At 38.4% G+C, this 20,924-nt stretch overlaps 1 long non-coding RNA gene across 1 annotated transcript in view; it reads left to right on the plus strand.

The window, feature by feature from the left end:
- Nucleotides 1-6,506, plus strand: part of LOC311427573 — a 38,325-nt gene extending 31,819 nt beyond the window's left edge. The window contains exons 2-4 of the long non-coding RNA XR_014687433.1: nucleotides 5,236-5,409; nucleotides 5,504-5,614; nucleotides 5,870-6,506. This is a non-coding gene — a long non-coding RNA (uncharacterized lncRNA). The remainder of the gene's footprint in view (nucleotides 1-5,235; nucleotides 5,410-5,503; nucleotides 5,615-5,869) is intronic.
- Nucleotides 6,507-20,924: the final 14,418 nt, after the last annotated feature.

Genomic DNA, 20,924 nt, shown 5'->3' on the forward strand with positions numbered 1-20,924 from the left:
CTCATGGATCAGGCACACTAATCTGGTTCATAGTATGTCAAAAGTGGCAGAATCTGGGTTGTCCTGCATACAGAATGTTAGAATCATTAAGGTTGGAAAAGACCTTCAAGATCATCTGGTCCAATGGTCACCCTGCTAACAACATCACCCACTAAACCATATCCCTAAGAACAAGGTCCAATCTTTCCTTAAACATAGGGATGCTCTGAGACACTCGTAGGCCTCTTCCTCCATTTTCCAGTTCATACCCTGCTTAATTGGCTATCATTTGTGATGCTCACAGGCACAAGTGAAGTCTGCTTCCCTGGGTTGGATGAAGCAGTTTATTTGGCACACTGGGGCCATCTCTTCTGGGAACTTGGGGTTTCTAGGAACACATGGGAGACAGGATCTTCACTGGTGTTTCAAGAAGGTACATGGAGAATTCCCAACTGAGAGATTTGACTCGTCAGATGTAAATGCTGTCACTATCATTGTTGCTACCTAACTGAGAAATGCTATCAATTTGCAGCATGTATTTTCCAGGCCACGATGACAGGAAATGACTGAAGATTTAGCTTAGTGTAAGGCAGTATTTAACTAAAGGATTTGAAACAGTACTGGGATGAACATTTTATAGAACAGTTTTAAGATTTGAAGATGTAATATAATAGATAACCTATGAACTTTAGTCTGAGACCTTCCAACCCCAAACAATGAAGGAATATGTGAACGTATCTGAGACTTGAGGAGAGTGATCTGTCTCACTTGTTTTGGAAACCAGGTCACCTGAGTCTCATTAGTCCCAGTCAAGGGCTATAAAAAGTATAATTTGGAACAAAAGAGAAAGTTTGTGAGACAGTATGCCAAGTGGGAGCATGTCATACCAAAACATAACAACATTAGAATGTATTTGCAGTTATTTTCCATAGCTGTTTTTATGCATCCTAATATTTTCTTCACTTTGATTAAAAAAAAAAAAAAAAGAGAATAGGAGGTTGATTGTTTTCAGCTTTTTTTTTTTTTTTTTTTTTTTTTTTTTTTTTTATGGGGATGTTACAGAAGTTCCTGTGATTTTTACTGTTTTTTTTTTTTTCTTTTTTTATTGTTGTTATATAAAATTCAACATAACCAGCAAACTTTTTTTTTTTTTTTTTTTTTTTTTTGATGTTGCACAATGTGGATATTTGTCTCTGTCATGTCCCATGCAGTCTTAAATCTTTACTCACTCATCTATCTCCCATGTTACCATTTCTCATTATGTAAGATCTGGAGGATTATTTATTTAGAGGTGCTCTCTTTTATTCACATGTAAAGCATCAGTGGAATGCTATTTGTTTAAAACCAAAAACTTCTGATGGCTTAGAGGTTATGCTTATGAGGATCGACTTGGAATACAATGTACTAACTGGGCTGCCATTTAGATTTATTTCCTAAAGCTGCCCAGTGATAGTTATCTAAAACTTGCTTCAGCAGGTTGAAATGTATCATAGAAAGTGTTGCATAAACTATTTTACTATTATTATTTGTTTTTATCTTGAACTGTAATTTCCTTTGATTTTTACATTTTTAAAAGATGTAGAATTTACATTTTTGGAAAATGTAGGTCTCAAAAGCGTGTGGAAACTTAACCTGACCAACAGAGGTGTTTGCCGACACCCTATTGTCACACATTCAGTGCTTAGTGTGATCTTAAGGAATGCTTTAAATCTTGGTAGGCAACATGGAATCATGAGAATTATACTAATTTGCAGCAGATTTGATGTTGGCATATTGTGTAAAGAGGAAATCTAAGCATTAAAGCCTTGGTAATGACGCTGCTCCAGAAATATTACAGAAACGGAAAGAATCTCATTAACTGCAGTGAGGTTTTGTTTAGGAACTGTATCCTTTCCAATCTCTAGAAACAAGCATAAAACCATTGGTTACAACCTGTGCACTGCTGATCCATGGAGCAGATGAGATATCTTGGTGGGAAACTCAGAAGATAAGTTGGCTACAATGTTTAAATCATATTTCTACAAAAGATATATGTGAGAAAATAATAAATACAATAATATACAAATATAATGTTTTGTATATTAATTTTGAGCCCTGGTCCTAAGGAAGTGCAGGATTTTAAGATGGAGCCAATATACGTGACAGCACAAAGTCACTTACATTGCTGAACACTAAAAGCTAGAGCTTTGAAATATGGTATATGTTTGAGACACTAATTCTGAGGTCTAATTCCAGGTGGGTTTGGGTTACATAGAAAGTAAGTGTTTTGACTTTATTTTTGTAATGATACTGGGAAAAAAAAAAAAAAAAAAAGTGGTATGGCAGTAAAAATGAAAATTTCTGCTGTTACAGTAGCAAGAAATTGGTGAATGTTTTGAAATATAATTTTGTGATAAAAAGGAGATAAGTATTTTCTGCACTCCACCTTTCTGAGCAGTTCACTTAGTTACAAGGAATAAAATCACCACAGGAGAATAGAGAATAAGAAGTAAAGGGTAATAGAAGGTGAGAACAAAATCATTGGATCAGTCTCGGATTACAAAAAAATCCAGTTTATTTAAAGAAAAGGCACAGCAGAACTCAACATTAGTTCAGAAATAATGATGAGCCAGTCAGTCAACGTGCATGTTGTCTCCATCTTTGTTTGCAAAAGACAAGATTTTTTCTCATCCTGATTTTAGCTTCAACTTCAGCCTGGCCCTGGATAATACCAGGTATATGCAAGATCTTCATATTTTGTGTACATACCATCCTGCAAAGATCTACAGCCACTGCACAGACACACGAGAGTGAGCTCTGGGACAGAAGCAGATGGAACAAAATTGATGAGATACAGCAGCAGGATCATGTGAGCCAGCCTTAGTACACAGTGTGATACTGCTGAAAACCAGGGCTGGTTAGCTCAGGAACAGCAGCATCTTGTGGTGGGCTCCAGGGAGATTTTATTGTGTCCTTTCAATATAGAAAGGGAGCTTGAAAGAAAGATGGAGAAAAAACTTTTTACCAGGGCTTGCAGTGGCAGGACAAGGGGCAGTGGTTTTAAATTGAAAAAGGATAGATTTACATTTGGTATAAGGAAGAACTTCTTCACTCAGAGGGTGGTGAGGCACTGAAACATGTTGCCTTGAGAAGTTGTGGATGCTCCAGCACTGAAAGTGTTCAGAGTCAGGTTGGACAGTGCTTTGAGCATCTTGATCAGATGAGTGGGTGACACAGCACTGAAACAGGTTGCTCAGAGAGGTTGTGGAGTCGCCTTCTCAGGAGATACTCAAAAACCGCCTGGATGCCATCCTATGCAATGTGCTCTAGAACTATGTATGTGATTTTTCAGAGGTCACTTCCAACCTCAGCCATTCCGTGATTCTGTGATCTAATGGGAGGAGGGGTTGCTCTAGATCTTTAAGGTCCCTTCCAACTCAACCATTCTTTGCATTTGTGAATAAGCTTGCATAACTGGCTGGTGCTATGCTTCACTGCTGGCCATATCAGTGTGAATCAATGTCAATTCTGTATTTTGTTGCAGAGGTGCTCAAAGTCCGTGAAGACAGGAGAATACTATCCCTGAGCAGAGTGTCCAGCCTGTGAATCTGGAGCTGTACACTGCTGTCATGAAGTGAGACTGCTCAGGAGCACTCCCATTAGAGTTTTCCAACCCACTCTTAGAGTTCCTTAGTCCATCATAGATGGTTTTGGCTCTAGGTCATCTGAAAATTTTGGTTTTAAATTTTACCACCAGGATTATTTTGCCACCCAAGTACAGCACATACTCTCCAATCTGAAGTTTAATAACAACATCTGAAGAAGTGCAGTAGAAGACTATTGCAAATAGTTAAGCCCAGATGAATAATTAAACTTGTTAGTAACTTGTTCAATTAATCTTTGCAGTATCCTATGTTGTATTAATTCTGAGGGAACCAACAAACAGGGAGATGCCCAAGCAGTTGCTGTGGCACTGCATTGTGTTCTGAAGTCTTTGCGTACAGACATTTCAGTTTGCTGAGAGCCTCTGAAAATCTTTTCGACTTCAATAAAGCTAAAAGAGGAAAATGAAGGTAGCTAGATCATTTACAAAGCAAAAGAAAACTTTCTTTCAATGGTATTCTTATTCTTTTTCCCTTGAAGTGTGGAAGGTTTAGTTTGTGTATGTACATCTGTTGTTCAGTAGTCTTTCAGATGGTAGCAGCAATAGTTATTATCTTTTCTTTTTGGGAAAAAGATATGGTTTCTGCAATGGGACTTGAAGTTGTTTCTGTTAAAGTCTGATACTGTTTCCCTGAAAGCAGAGCAAGATAAGCAGTCCAAAGATGCAGAAAAGAGCTGTGGAAATAGCAAACACAGATTGAGTTTCTGACTCTCAGAGAAACACAGAGTTACTTCAAAACTTGGCAAACTTACTAGCGTCAGCTTGTTCACTGAATATTGCTTTTAGCTGCCTCTGAAGATGCTGAATCACATCAATGCTACATAAGACACACTGTGGGCTATCTAAGTCAGACTTTTCACAGATGGCTAAAAAAGGAGACATAGCAAAGGAAAACAAGATGTGAAGGAGATGGCAGTCAAGATGTGTATGCAGGAGAGAGTTGGCAACAGGAAAGAAGGAATCACATCAGAGGTTGAGTTTGGGGTCTGGTGTCATGTCTATTGTATAATAGCCGTGTCCATCATCTATAAATCTTGTTCTCTTCCATCCGGAGTGGATGGTTTCCTTCATATGGCAGATCATAACTTCTATGTTAAGGGTTATATGTCAAATGTTTCAATTATCTCTCTCCTAGAGTTTTTGACTTTGATCCCAGTGATAATGTGGTTTGTGTTACAGACTCAGCCTGCTATACTTTCTCCTCTTCATTTTTCTCTATATTTCTTCTTATAGTTCTTCAGGTTTACATCAGCCTCAAAGTCTTCTACACGTTGGCTTTATTTCTATACTCTGTTTTAAAGGTCCTCTCTCACATGTTTCATTTTTATATGTAATGCAGCACTGTTCATATTTCTTAAGCACAGTTTCATGGTTATCCTTCTCTGTCAGAAAAAAAAATGAAAATCAATGAACACAACAAGTGCTTCAGAAACCGCTGCTCTCTGAAGTTTGCCTTTTTATGGACCCCTCTGCTGGCAGATACAGAATGAAAAACTATAAATGCTTTCCAAAAGTTTTCCATTTTCTGGAGACTTTTAACTTGGTGGTGGTCGTGATGGGAGGAGAGAGGAGCTGGAGGTGTGTTTAATTGTAGTCTTATTTTTCCCACACAGGATATTGGTGTGTAAAGGGGGATGCCTTTTTTTCCCCTACTGTTATGGGATGTTCAGTTACCCATCAATGATTGCAAGAAATCTGCTTTACTCTGTGTACTGCATCTGTACTTGAGGATAACAAGAACTTCTTTGCATGTGTTCCAGACTGGAGTACGGTTTAGAGATATGCAGGTAACTTTGCACATGCCAGCTCAGGTGCTGAAAGAGATCAACAGATGGAACACAGCATTGGGTTAATTATATCACTTTTTGTTGGCTTGGACAGAAGAAGAAAGTCTCAGAGATGTTATTTCTCACCAACTGATGTCCTTAAATACTGCACTTACAGAGACCAGAGGGAAATCTTAACAGAGGAAAATAAGACAATGAAGAGAAGGTAATGTGGGTCTATTACAAATGACTCATGACAAGCTAAATGATGTGTTTGGTGGTTATTTTAATGAGTGAAGGAAATGCAGTGCCCATTGTATATATATATATATATATTTTTTTTTTTTTACTTGGGTGAAGTTTTCCTCTGAAAAGCTCAGAAATGTGATGGAGGCGTAGTTGCTGTAGTAAGACTAGTCTTTTCCAGTTCAGGTTAATTTAAACCAATATAATTGGTAATTCTTTTTTGTTTATTTTCAAGGTATTCTGGTGTATGAAGAGCCCATACTGAAGGGGTATTCAGTGCTACTCAGAACTTTCATTAACTTATCATTAAAGTATAATCTAAGAAGAGCCAAACATGTTTTGGAGAATAGGGCTTAAAAATACTGGGTGATAACTGTAGAAAAGGACTGAAGTCAATCAAGTAAAGTTTGAAATGCAAACATAGCATGTTTCACATAAGAAAGAATAAATATAGATTGTGGGAAATCTTTTAGGCCATATATATAAGACATGGAGAAGTATCTAGGGATTATAGTTGATGGTGATTTGAGTATGAGTTGGTAAACAATGCAGCACTAATGAGAAAAATACCTACTATTGTATTTCATTTTACTACCAAGGGTATTATATGTGAGTCAAGTGTTCTTAGTTTGCTGCAGTCAACACATGATTTGTAGTACTGTGTTCAGTTCTGGGCAACATATTTTAAAAAAGACACAGACAAGCTGGAGAGAGATCAGAGGAGAGCAGCTAATATGATAGATATTTTGGAAATGAAGACCTATGTGGAAAGAAGTGAGAATATGTAATGCAGAGGTGACTGATGGGAACACAGGACCTGACTGTCTCACATCTAAACAGTCTTACAAGGAGGAACAGCACCATTGTTCATGCTCGACCAGGAGGATGGCAGAACTAGTTACAGACGGAAAAGGAATGAAAATGTAAATTCAGCAGGGAGGGTATGTTAGAGGGGTGGAACAAGGAAGGCAGCTGCCAAGGGAGGGTATGAAATTGTTGTTGTGGGAAGCATTTCCAGCTAGAATAACTGTCCATCCATCAAAAACAGCTTCTGGGCTTAAAAAAATATTTCTCTGAAGATGCAGGTGGATAAGTTACACAGTCCATAACCCCTGCCAGATCCTAAAACTGACTTGAAAATAGCTTTCTCCTTTTCATCTGGCATCTTCTACGCTTACCTCTCCTTTGTGCCTCTGTCATAATGAAGGTTTGTATGTCCTCAGTTATTTTGTTTCAGCAAAACGTGGCTTTGTGAGTGGCATAAGTCCACAAGGAGTGGCATTTGTGAAGGCTCTGGAACTGATCCTGGGTTAAAAACTGGGCACTGCTTAGAGGTGCTGGGAAATATTTGTGCAATCTTTTGGGTGCCTAAGACAGTGGAGGGAAATAACCAATGATTAAGGAAGTTTTGCAGTCAGAAGCAACATGGCTGATCAGAAGCAGAACTTTGCAGCTATGAGCTTCACAGCCTGTCTAATTAGTGCAAGGCTCATGCCAAGCTGAGGAGGTTGTCTGGTTTGAGGACCCAAGGTATCATTTCTTCACAGCTTTGCCCCATTCTATGGCTATATGCTGGCAAATCTGGTTCTAGTTTAGAGACCTCTACCTCACTCTCTGTTGCACTGTGTAGACTTAACCTTTATTTTCCTGAAATCACTGAGAGTTAAATGCTTAACTATTTTGAGAATCTCTCTGTCCTATTTGCTATTTTCCAACCCATTGCAGCCTGGTCTCCATGAAACAGGGATCCCAATGCTTTACAGCAAAATGTTGCCATCACACTGCAGGAATGGCTGATATGCAATCATCTAAGGCTGTATAGGACCCCTTATTAGGCTATTTATATAATTCGACCCCATGAATAAAAACTACAGGCCCAGGAACTGGATTTGTGCATGATCGTAATCTGTGTGAAACTTGTCCTTTTGAAAATACTTAAAACTGATAGATTAATCCTTACATCAGCTCAGTCAACCAGGGAAGAATTTTGTCCCAAGTCTCCCAAGTGGAGACAGCGTGATGAAATGGTTTAAGGAACTGCTGGCTCTCTAAACAGTGTTTTGGCTCCTACATCTCACATTTTTCCCTCAAACATTCGGAACACTTGGATAGAAGGAAAATATTCAATAGGGAAAAGAAAAAGTGGGGAACAAATGCTTGTCTGATGTAAATCTGCATTGTGAAGGAATAATACTGCTGTTCTCTGTTCAGTATCCTACTCTTTCTTGGCAGTATTATTCCACAGAAATGTGCTGGTTTTCCCTTTTACAACATTAAAACCTTTCTCTATGAGCATACCCTAACCCTATATTTCTGACTTTCTTTTAAATTTTAATGGAACTGTAAAAGTTTTTTTTTTTTGGATAAAACCTGGCCATCAACAGTTGAGTGCAGGAAATACAAGGAGGTCTGAAGACATCTGAAAAAGGCAATTTGATTATTTTTGAGATAAAAGAGTACAAACAACAATAAAAAGTCAAAGGCATTTTATGAGCACTTTTCATTGACATCTATAACTTCAAAGCAGTTTGAGGCATTTTATTATTTAAATTTCCAGGTCAGTAGTCAGGAGGGTGAATTATACTACGTATGAAATACTTTAAAAAAAAAAAAATAAAAAAAGGAAAGGAAGGAATTACAATAAAGCATTGAGTCATTCATGTGCATGTGCAGACATATTTAAATTTACCCAAAAGTTTTGAGTGTTTTTTTGGCCTGCTCAGAGTATTTGTCAGTGCCAGCACTGGTGTAGTCTAAACACCATAAATTGTCTTCTGTTCAGCTGCATTAGAATCACTTTACTATGGCTTTGACCAGTGAGCTCTGCTTGTTACTGCCAGTGATATATTACTTTCTCTTTCTGGGTTTCACTTATGCATTCAGGGATATGTTCTCTTGCTAATCATTGATGCTAAGTATGTGGACTCCCTAAGCGTAAATAAGACTTCACATTTGACTACCTTTTCACAATGACAATATGTAAAGTGCAAATAATTACTGGTATTACTGCTATCATTTATTTTGCTAGATTGCCAGGCTACTGTCAGAGACAAGATACAGACATGGAAGGACTTTTCGCTTGAGTAATTATGACCATTATTTTTTTCAGAAAAAGAAATAAAAGGAAAGAGCATGAAGATGTCTGGGCATTAAGATGCCAAGCACTAAGACCAGCACAGGCAAGATGTAGTACATCCTGCTCACATGCTGCCTGCATAAACTGAGGTTCTTCCTACTGTTTGCAGAATTTATCGTGTGTGGCCTGCTATGGCTCTTGTCACGGGGTGTGCTCCTCACAGCTCGAGGCTCCATTTGCCTTAGGAAGAAGTGTGTTGTTGAGCTCTTTTCTGTTATCTCATCAAAGAATATGTCAGCTTCTGTGGGAAAAGCAATGACATGTGGTTTGCTCTGATCATTTTGCTTTGTGAGCTGCTGACTGTTGCAGTGGCCAGGGTAATCATGAGGTGAACTGGAGTGCCAGAAATTTGTCTTTTTGCCTGCTGCCATGAAAGTGCTGCTCTGTTTTCCCTCAGCCCAATTGTGCAATATGAGACAGGGTTTGCTCATAAGTTTGTTGTTTTCGTTTTATCCTGTTCCTTAGTGGTCTCTTATCAACTTGATACTTCCCTAGTAAAGCTGTCAGATCAGCTTTTGACTTCCACGCTCTGGTTGGTGAGTTCCTGTGTAAAGGTCAGAGCAGCAGGTTGCTGTGTCAGAAGGAAAGAAGTGTTCAAGACCTGTCAATGCTAGAATGGCTCCCTGGGTCCATAAGGACACAGGCAGTAATTTGGACACTCCTACTAAAAACTTTGAAGGGAAGCCATTTATACAGCTTGAGGTAGGCTGTAAAGGTATCCTACTTATTTTCCTCATGTGCCAGCTCCTGAGCTTTGTTCATTTGTACTTCATGCTCTGGCTAGGGTTAAACCTCAGGTTGTCTCTTTATCTTTGGAAACTATTCCTTATGTAGGAAACTGAGACATATGCATAAGGCTTTAGATTTTAAGGGTCTTCCTTAGAACAGCCTCATTTGTTTCAAGCCATCATATTAGATTCCATGAAAAAAAATCCCATTGCACGCACTGACGCAGTTGCCATGCAGGCACCACACAATCTTTTGTAGTTGTCTTAAATCAAGCAGTTTGAATCAGCCACAGCCTTTACTCTGTAAAGAAAGTTATCTGTACAAAAATGAAATGTTAATAACTGTTTGTATGCAGGCTCTTATTTTTCATTGTAGTCACTGGCTGGCAAAACTGATCTCTGCTTCCCAAATAACATTTTATTCATTTTCTTGTTGCATTTTTGTTAGCATCCCAGTTCAGCCCGGAGATTTTGTACTGATGGTAATTAGTTTCAGCTGATACTTACTGGCAGGCATTTCTCCAGATCAGTGAAAATAAGCAGAAACAAGATAGTATTTATTAAAAGGTGCAGTGCTTTTTTTTTTTTTTCTTTTTTTTTCTTTTCTTTTCTTTTTTTTTTTTTAAAGGTTAGAAAACAAAACACTCCTGCACTACAAAAAATACAGCAAGACATCAAGTGTGTAAATCCAGTATTATAAATACAACAGAAAAATATTGCAGACTGTTTTCAACCTCAGCTAGCTGACTGCCAAGGATTATATCTTTTGCATTAACATCTTTTCATAGGTGAAAAAAAAAATCTTTCTATAATAGGGACTGTAGCTGACAGCTTAAAGCTTTTGCAGTGAGAACTGAGAAAAGTTCTGGATGTTAATAGAAGCTTTTACTGATAATGGCTTGAAGTTCATGAATGCTAGAAGTATGTTATTTCTGGTGTAAGGTTAAAAAGAGCATAATATGGTATTCATTAAACAGTGTAGCCAAAAATAACATCTGTCTCTCATGAATAACGGATAAGGTCTCATTTTATATCTCTTCTCATTTGAAAACAGTATTTTTGCTAGAAAATTAGAGTTTTTGTACCCTTTAGGAAAATAAAAACATTAAGCATGATGGTAATATGATCACAACATTTTAGCAAAAAGTGATAAAAATATAAAAATGTTGGTTGAACTTGGCTATAATAACTTTGGAAAGTCACGATTCCCCCTGTCCAATCAAGCCTTTGTTTGGTTTTCCAGTTCACCACATGAGTATTTGCCACATATACTAGAGAGGGATCTGCATCTTTTCATCACTGAAGACTTTGGTTACTGTGGAACATAGTTTGTCCACTAGGATGTAGGGCTCAGGCTGCTACTGTAAAGGCCTGAGTATCTATGGAACCGAATGCCTTTTGGGATGTTCTTATAACCTTTAGGATCCTCTGGTTTAGTGCATGGAACAGGCCCATTATCAATGGTATTACTTTGTCAAATTCATACATTTCAGTTGCCTGAATATTATTTACAAGTTCATCTAGAATTCAGCTATTTGTTTTATATAGGAAAGGCAATATTTTAGGAAAGTGTTAAAATTTTACAGCTTGATATCTCTGAGGAAAAAAAAATTCAGCAGTCAGACATGTTCCATTCAAGAATGTTCGTGGATTGACTGCTACTGAAAAAAACCCAAAGATTAGCTTTCCCTCCCTTTGGCAATGAAGAGCTCTGTATCACCCAAAAGACATATTTCCTTGCTTTGTTGGACAAAAGTTGAAGGCTTTGTCTTAGGCTGATATTTTTTTTTCTTTTATTATTATTATTTTTTTCTTTTACCTAGCTCTCCTAAATCCATTATTCACCTTGATCTACTCAAAAGCACTGTCGCTGTACACAGTGGTTCTGATGCTGTGTTCTGGTGAAGGTAAAGACTCCTGCATACATCTGCACTGGATCCCTTCAGCAACAACATGTCACTGTGAGTGTATAGGCATCTGCGTGCCTTTTGTTCTTGTGAAACCATCATGCCAGCATGTTTTCATGGCTAAGGTTATCTTTCTGCTAAGTTAGATTTCAAGTTAGATTTTTCAGGGTAGCCGTGGACATTTTCAAGATCAGACCTAGACCACACTCTGTACAACTGAAAATGTCCTCTGGAAAATGCCAGATCTCGTGATTGAGTTGCATGGTGTGTACCCTCAAATAGGCAGGCTACAGGCATTCTCTAGGCTGACTGTGGGTCTGTGGGTGGCCCAGAGACTGCAGTAGCTTCCTGATATCCAACTGACTTTTAAAAGTGGGCATAGAAGCAACAATTGCAGATTGTACAGTACCTGATCTGCTGAACGTGTGTGAAAAAATGTGCAATAAAAATGATGGATAGCAAATGCCATAATGTGTTATGAATATGCATTTTTCATGAATCAAGGCAAAAAAAAAAAAAAAAAAAAAAAAAAAAGCATGTCTTGGTTTCAGCTTGGTTAGAGTTAATTTTCTTCCTAGTATCTCTTATGGTGCCGTGTTTTGGATTTAGAATGAGAATAATGCTGATGTGTTAGTTGTTGCAGAGCAGTGCTCACACAGATCCAAGAACATTTCATCTTCTGGTGCTGCCCTGCCAGTGAGGAGACTGGGGGTGCACCAGGAGTTGAGAGGGGACATAGCCAGGGCAGGTGACCCAAACTGGGCAGAGGTTTGTCCCACATCATTTGGCATTGTGTTGAATAATGAAATTGAAGGGGAGTTGCTGCTTGGGGAGGGTTTGAGCATCAGTCAGCGGGTGGTGAGCAGTTGCACTGTGCATCACAGCATCTGGCTGATCTGGGGGAAGAGAGTGAACTGCAGTGTAGAGCTTAGCTGCCTGCCAGATTAAACCAGAAAATAATCAATCAATAATAAACACATTTTCTGCTTGGAACACCTGTTACAATTAATTCTGGACAATTACTTATATTTTTAATTAAAAACAACAGCAACATGGACATCACTTGTCATCAGCCTGATTTTTATTTTGGTATCACACACACCTTTTTAGTTTGGACTAAGGTTTGTAAGCTGTACAACAGGTCCAATAACATAGGTCAGAGAATTTGGCTGTCATGGGAAGAAGATGATGTCTAAAGAAAAGGTTGTCTTGATTTGTTAGTTGATTTTTTTTTCTTTTTTTTTTTTTTCAATAGGAATTTAATTATCCTGGGGTGGTTTAGATACAAATGTTACAAAATAATGTTATGAGTGGATAGTTTTTCTTTTATCTCAGTGACCTTTTGGTAAATAAAATATTGTCCTATAAAAATGCTTAGCCTAAATGGAGCATTAAAGCCACATGTTACTTTTATTCAATTTTACAAATCTAGCTTTCATGTCATGAAGATGTCAAAAATTTTCTTATTCATATGCTAGAGTCTTCATTATCCACATAGGACGAGTTCAGAAGTTTGCACTGCTGAAGAGCCTCTGAGGGCAGTATTAATCTTCTTGCCTTGATATTGTGGTGTCCATCCCTGAGGCATTGCCCCAGGGAGCAGAGTTTACAGTGCTGATGTAGGCAGCTAGAGATGTCTGCCCAGAGTGCAAGGAAAGGACAAGAACATTAACCTAGGACACTAAGCAAGGAACTGAGTGGAGAAGCTGACGATATAGGAAGCCTTTCATCCTATTATGTCTCAAAGAGGCTTAGGCAGCTAAGTCAGAAGGAAGGTGCCTCTCTTTTTTTCTTGGCATTCACAGCTATGAATCCTTTCCTGCAAGTAGGTGGGTGGCCGGGCCTTTCTCACATAAAGTACAGCTGGAACAGGAGGAGGGGAAGGAGCTTGTGGTACATTTGCACTTCTGGCAAATAGCTCAGTCAGCAGAGATCTGTCTGAAATAAAGGAGGGTAATGTTCAAGCTTCTTCTCCAGTGAATATTTAATTATCTATGCAAAAATAGGTGATTATCTAGCTTTAGTCTGGTGGTCTTTTGGTTCAGCAAACCATTCCAAATCAGTTATTCACACAGTTCTCATTCGCTCCAGTGTCACAACAGCTTCAACAGGGGAGACAGCGTTCCTTCAGATGTCCAATAGCCTAATGGTTAAATAATTTTCTTGGAAATTGTCTTCATATATCTGCTCCAATTTGTCCTTCATGTGGCCTTGAATTTGGTTCATTCACCTGCTGGTTCTTTAGTACTTTATTTGGCATCTTCAAGCTTCTAAAAAATGAGGGTGGTTCTGGCATCAAGCGTGCCATTTTGTGAATGGTAAAGTGTGCTTACAGAATGCTTTCTTCTTTGAAATTCAAAGACCACCTCATGTGAAATCCTATACCATGCTTTAAATCTGAGGCAGGAACTGAGCTGCACAGTACAGTCATTATCTATGCAGCTGTGTGTATAGCCAGCAGCAAAAATAGATTTACCTGAGAGTTGTTTCAGGGTTGATAATATACAGAACAGTGCAGACATGCATCTCTTCTACACTCAGATATGATAGTTGGTGTGGTTTGTGCCCAGAGAGAGTACAACAGCAAGAACATGGCCCTCTTCTTGAGCAAAAAGAAAGTGCTTATTAGAGCATTGAAAACCTAAATTTTGCATGTACATGTGCATCTCTTCAAGATCTTTCAAGAATGATTTTGAAAATATTGTTTTGCAGCGTGTCCTAAGGGTTCTGAGAAATTTCTTGTAGGATATCCAGGTAGGGTTTGGTGATATTCAGCATCAAGATCCAGAGTGCATAGCAGAAGAAACCTTCTCTCTGCTCCAAAACACTCTCCAAATTTAAATATAGGATAAAAACCTAAGTAAGAGCTGTCATGGTTGTGGCACACTAGTTTACCTACACCCAAACACTATTTGAAGTTCTGGTAGAACATGTAGAACACACTATGATCTGAAGTAGAAAAACAGGTTGTTTGGCTTGTACTTAGAATGTGTGTGAGATGTGCTATTGGTGTAAGTGTAGAGATTTAGAAATGTGAAGAAGCAAATCATGCTGGCTGACAATCTGTGCAAACTGAAGTAGACACTGACGTCTTGCTACTGAAGGAGATGGTACTCAAAGGATGTCATAGGGCATTTTCTTTCTTGGTGTCTCATGTTCTTGTTCCATTTGCCTCAATATTCAACCAAGCAGAACTAATAAAATTGGAAATTGTATAGCATTTTATGAAAGGTGACTGGTATATACATACTAAGTCATTACTTTAATATTGTATTAACTTTTGAGACTAACGATAGGGTTCATTAAAGGCAGCATTTTGTGCAAAGAACTAATAAGAAATACCATCATGTAGATTATATTTTATGCCTTGCTTCCAAGGGGATTAGAACTCCCAGATCTGGAGGAAAGGGCCTGTGTTTCCCACCACTTTATTAATACTTTAAATCACAGTCTTCTAATCTAATCCATATCAGCTGTGCTCTGAGCAGGCAAAGACTCTGTCCTTTGATAAGACTCATGGCTGTAACCTGTAGCCCAGCTTGCACAGAAAGAATTAAGGAATTGTTCTTACTGCCTGTTTTAGGTCTTTGTTCACCCAGACACCTGGAAATATGCTTTTCATTGAAATCAAAGAAACATTTCCTAGGAGCATGATGTATTGAAAAGTACTAGGGAGAAAATGTCAGCATTAACTTCATATTTTCTTGGATTTCTCTGTTTGTTGCAGATTTAGCATTATCCAGAGATAGATTTTGTGTTTAGTATGTCAAGAAAATTAGTCTTGTGCTTGGTATCAAGATGTGGAATTACAGTATGTTCAGCTAACTTGTTCTTAGGATATGGTCATTATTTCAAATCTAATTTAATAAAGATGGGTCAATTGCAGTAGCTAATATGGAGTTGAAGTTGCACAGGAAAGGGTTGAGGATATAATCTCTGAAATATTCCGCATGGAACATGAACCTGTTTTCAATCTACTGTAAGACTGGTTTTCATGTAGTTTTTAAAAGAGTCAATGCAGCATATTTTCCATTTAATTAAATGAACCTTCTACACATGTACAATGTAGATTCCAGATTCTTTAAATTTTACAGTACTAAAATCTGGTAAAATGCCAGAAAAAGTTAATTGAGAAGGAGAGATACATCTTTGGAAAACACGCAATATGGTATCTGCATTTTAAAATACTAACCCATTTCTGGTCCCTGATCAAGCACAAATTCAACAGATTCCACATGAATTCAGAGCATTTTCTGACAAGGCTGCAGCAAAGAGTAAGGCAAAAAAAAACAAACCAAACCAAAACAAAAAAAACAACAACAACAACAAGATTTGACTGAAAGGAAAATAGGAATTAAAAAGCACTTAGTCTGCATGTGCAAGCAACCATGGGATGACATCAACATACTTGTCAGACATTTAAAGAGGCTTCCCAACAAATTCATGAGGTTGCTTATTGCATTCATTTTACAGACGGGTTAAACTGAGAAAGCATGAAATTTCAATGGCTAGATCCCATGAGGGATCATTGGCAGAGCTGAGAACAGAAGCTGTCCCACCCAACTCCTTCTCAGTATTGACAAGAGCAACCATTTTCAAATCAAACTTTGAATTTAGCTTACAAAATTGCAACTTCTAAAAAATACTGAGATAAAAAACTCAATGCTGGTTTAACAATTAGAGAAAGATGTTTCTATGCCCAGAGAGATGGAGAAAGGGTATCACTAGCTGAAAAGAAATTATTAGGAGTTTGTTTTGAAGCCATTTCTAACCTTTATGCTAAAATTTCTGGTTTTACTGAAAAGACCAACTTTTTCCCATAAACTGGCGTGTTGGTACATCTGAATATATACAAAGAAAAAGATGGGAAATAGAAGGTCAGCCTACCCTTGGATTCAGAGAATACCAGCAAAACCACAATTCTGGTGTGGTGCCAATGTAAGCAGTTTTACACCAAATATGCTATTAGGAGTGTTCATAACAAGTTGTTCTCTGAACAGAGGAACTGAGGATTCCTATGAATTCATGATCTGTTGTCTGTATAATGCTGGCCCTCCTGCAAGATCTCTGGTTCCTTCTCCCTGCCCCAGATCATCCACTGCCGTACCTCTGTCTTTCTTTATGTCGGCTTTTGTACATTATCAGCGTACCCCCAGCTTTGCACAGTTCCCCATTTTCCCTCCTCCTTTAACACCCGCAGGCGTGGTCCCTCCCTTCTATGAGCACCACAAACCCTCAGCTTCTCCTCTGCAGTACAATGTCCTCAGCATCCTCTCCCACCTTCATCTCTCCCTCTCCCTCTCAATGGCAAATGCTGTTCTTTCTGCTAAATTCAGCTGGAATTGGTAAATGAATCTGGGTAAATGAATCTTAGGGGAGACCTGAGAGGCAGTTTGATATGGACATTTTTAGACACATATCATGGCCAAATAAGTGTAATTTCCCTATGCAAGATAAAGAACCATTCTGTATTATAAATGACTTGAATCAATAATAACAGCAACAATAATCATAAGTTACTTAGCCTATAATAACATAGGTGTGCAAAAAATAAAAATGGCAGGAGTAAGCACACCCAAGCAAAAAAAAAAAAATAAAAAATTAATTGTCCTTCATACAAAAACAGGAGAAAGGAATCTCAGAGAAACTTTGAAAACCTTTTTGATGCTGCTGAAGCAGCTAGAAGCAGAGGCAGTCATTTGCTGTCCAGCAGGTCAGTGTTGATGTCTAAGATACAGCTGATGTGCAATTACTTCTGAGGGAAAGGACCCAGTTCTAACTGGGGACTCACAGCATATTCAGGAGTCCAGAAGAAAACTCCCGGTCACCTCAGCAGGCTTTGGAAAGGCACAAAAAAACTCCTGTTACTTTCCTCCACGCTTCTGTCAGAATTCCCAATGATCTTGCTGCAGTAACAAACTCTGGATGAAGAAGAACTAAAACTAAAATGAAAACTAAAAATCCCACTAGAACTATTTTTAAATCATGACTCTGCTGCCATGGATTTTTTCCAATAAATTTTTGCCCATCTGTCCATAAAACAGTTTGCCCTGGCTGTATTTCCATCCTCCCCCTAAAAGACATTTTACATCCAGTTGAGTGTCATTAGCTACCCTTACTGCAGCCGAAGTTCTGATGTTTTCTCACCTCCCACGCTTGGGCCAGAAAGAGACCCCATCAAAAACATTCAGAGACTTTAATGCCTCCCCTGCTTCCTTCCTTTTTATGTTGTACAATTATACAGGCAATGAAGCACAGCTGTAACTAAAAAGTAGAATTACCATTATACCATTGCTTAGTGATTTGACTTCTGAGAGAAATACTCATTTCAGGACCGTGAGACTGCAGTAGGCCTCAGTCAGTTTATGCATATTTTGCTTCAGTTTCCTATTGGGAATATTTAAGTGTATGGTCTTCATATAGCTTTCTGGCTTACAGATTGCAAGGTCACTGGTGGAAAAAGATTTAAACCTAAAAAGCATGCTTAATCTATATTTTGACAGAGTTTTATTTGATCTTGGCAGGTCAAACCTCTTTGGGGAATAGTTAAAAACATCTTTCTAAACTCATTATTGTCATACTAAAGCAGCTCTCAAAAACTACATAACTGCAAGCTTCAGGGTAAGGCAGCTGTATGTTTATTAGATGTAACATTACACAGCAGTAGTACAAGGTCTTAGATTAGCTGGGCTGATAACGTTTTACACTATTCTGATACAATAAGTGAGATTATGTGATGTCTGCTAACAAGGCAATGAAATGTTTAACTGATGCAATGCATTTGTAGTAGATCACACACAGATTAATGTTAGAGTCTCGTCAAAGTCGAGAAGCATTATGGATTTTCTGGAATAGCACTAATGCAAACTGGTAGAAAGGGACGGGGCATTGAGAGAGACTGAGAATGTGCAAAAGGAAGGCAGAGAGCTAGTCAGGTCAGTTCTCTCTCTAATCAGTAAGAGAAAAATAAGTATACTGCATGTGAAGGTTAACGTTAAAGAAATAAGCCTAACCATTGAAGTTAAGCTTGTGGAATTGGAGGGCAAGTTGTACTGGAGTGAACAATATGTGGCCATGATGAGTCCCACGTATCTGTGAGACCAGAGCAGAGAGAGCGCAAGTATTCGAATTAACCAAAGTGTTCAAACACACTCAAGTTCAGCCTGTGATGCCATTAATATTCCTAGACTTAATGTATACAGAACTGGCACTTTTAAGGATAATTATAGAAGGTCTGGACTTTGTAAGTTAAATAAACTTCTTTGCATAAAGGATACAAAGAACTGTAAGTCCAGACAGGACCCACCCATGCCATACAAGAAGACCTAGGGTAAGCAGGAGGCTGAATTGCCAGGTCCTGTGCTCAGACAAATCTCAGATGAGTTAGCAAAGCAGCAGTCTCTCCTGTTCCACCTCATGTGATGTCTATGTTGTGTTTCATCTTGGGTGCACAGGGGCTAGCAGGAGTGTTCAGGCTGTGCACCCACGGGTGTCATTGTCCAGAATGTCTGCAGCTGATGGGACACAGTATTGCTGTGTAAGACACTGCCTGTAAGATGTTAACCCTGCATTTGGTGTTAGCTGCCTTCCCTGGCAAGCCTGTCTGTGCTGACACATGCTGGGTCCCTCGGTGTCCTTGGCTTACTGAAGAGCTAGTCCTGAGACATCAAGGACGCTCCTGCATGGTACAGACAGCTGCATGTCTGCTCTTGGGAGGGCAGGATTTATTGCTCCGGACTCAGCATCACGCTGATGCAGTCACATGGCATCTGGATTGCAGCTGGTTATGCAGTAAGCAGAGGGAGAGAGGGACTGTTGGTAGGACTGTAGGTGTGGTCTATTTGTGTACATGAAGATGATTTTAAGGAGTTGAGGTAAAAGGGTTAAAAAAATCTCTGAAAGAAAGCAAATGTAACAAATATCAGTTATCTGTTTGCTTTGTTGGCTGCACTCCCAGAAGGCCAAAGAGCTGCTATGCTATCTGTGTGTTTCTTCCACGTCACCTGAACAAAAATGAAACATCGTAAATTAATTACACTCAAAAAAGCTCCTGGGTCTGGGCAAGTTGCTCCATTTGGTGTAAACTCCTGGGTTCCTGACTATCAGCACTGTCCTCTGACGAATTCAGGAAACTCTTGCTGTACATCACGTATCTCTGTGGAAAGGGAGAAAAACATATACACAAAATACATGTAAATATTCCTGAAGGGATTACCTAACCAACCCCTCATGGTAGAATTGGTCATTGGAAATAAGTTTTCTTTTCTATTTGGAGTTGTAAAATTGCTTTTAAAATTCTAGGATTTAGAAACTATTTTATATTACTTACAGAAAACATCCATGTGATCCATTTTTTAATTTTACCACTCATCTGTACAGCTCAAAGGTTGTTACTTCTGAACAAATTCTGTTCAACTCAGATTTCCAAGTGCTACATTATATTTTAGTATCTACTTTAATATTATTTTGAAGTTCTTTGGGTAATTGCATCTAACTAATTGAATCATGGATTTATGATACAGTTTATGTGGTGCTTGTTCCTCACAACTGCCTCCTCTGCTAGGAATCATTTTGCTCTGTTCAAATTATGTAGAAGTATTGTTTGGTACAACTTCCTTCCCCATCCAGTTCTTAAGGAAACAAAACCTTCACTTTGATTTTGTGCATTTATAGTCAAAGACTTTCCAAGTAAAGAGCATTGATCTGAAAAAGGCTTGCAGCAGCAATCATCATTTTCGAACTACTTTAGTACGTAGACTAATACAGAGGCTTAATGTATTGGGTATTGTGTGCATCCAGTTTTTATGTGTTTTACTTCCTTGAGTTAAACTCATGAGATTATCTTTTAGAAATCTATTTCATTAAATGCCATTCTGCAGCCTTAACTGAACCTATCAATGACTAACAGGTTTTTTTTTTTTTTTCTTTTTTTTTTTTTTCTTTCTTTCTTTCTAAATAGACAAATTCAGCTAGGCACTAACTGTGAAGCAGATCTGCTCAAGATCTGCTCAGCCTGTGTGTGTGTATAAACTGCTTAGAATTTGCTGGTGTTTTCATTCCTGTTATTTGTAAGTCACCCTTATGTATAAGCATCCTCTGAAAACAAATAGTAATAGCAGTATAACCACTTGTTTATGGTTTGCACAGAGATGCAGTTGACACATCAGCTTGCTAGTCAGTTGAGTCTGCTATTGCTTGATAGCACACATGAAAGGGATACCCATATACACCACTTACCTTTTCACAACAGCAGCATTAATTGTTTGGTTCTCCAATTAGAAATCTCTCCCATTGCTTAGGGTGATTGTATTGAGTTGGGCTCAATTGCTTGGAAGGCAATTGAAAATAATTAGAAATTCAAAGATTTGGCCTTCTTCCTCAAAGTCAGTCCAGTTCCACTGTGGTCTACACTGGGGTACCCCCATTTGTGCTTTATATGCTTGACTAATATAGTATGAGCGTATTTCTGATGGCATCATCACTTAGATATTAATGTTTATCTTTACACAGGCATACATG

The sequence above is a fragment of the Aythya ferina genome, assembly GCF_964211825.1.
Source record: "Aythya ferina genome assembly, chromosome: Z".
Classification (NCBI taxonomy): Eukaryota; Metazoa; Chordata; class Aves; order Anseriformes; family Anatidae; genus Aythya; species Aythya ferina.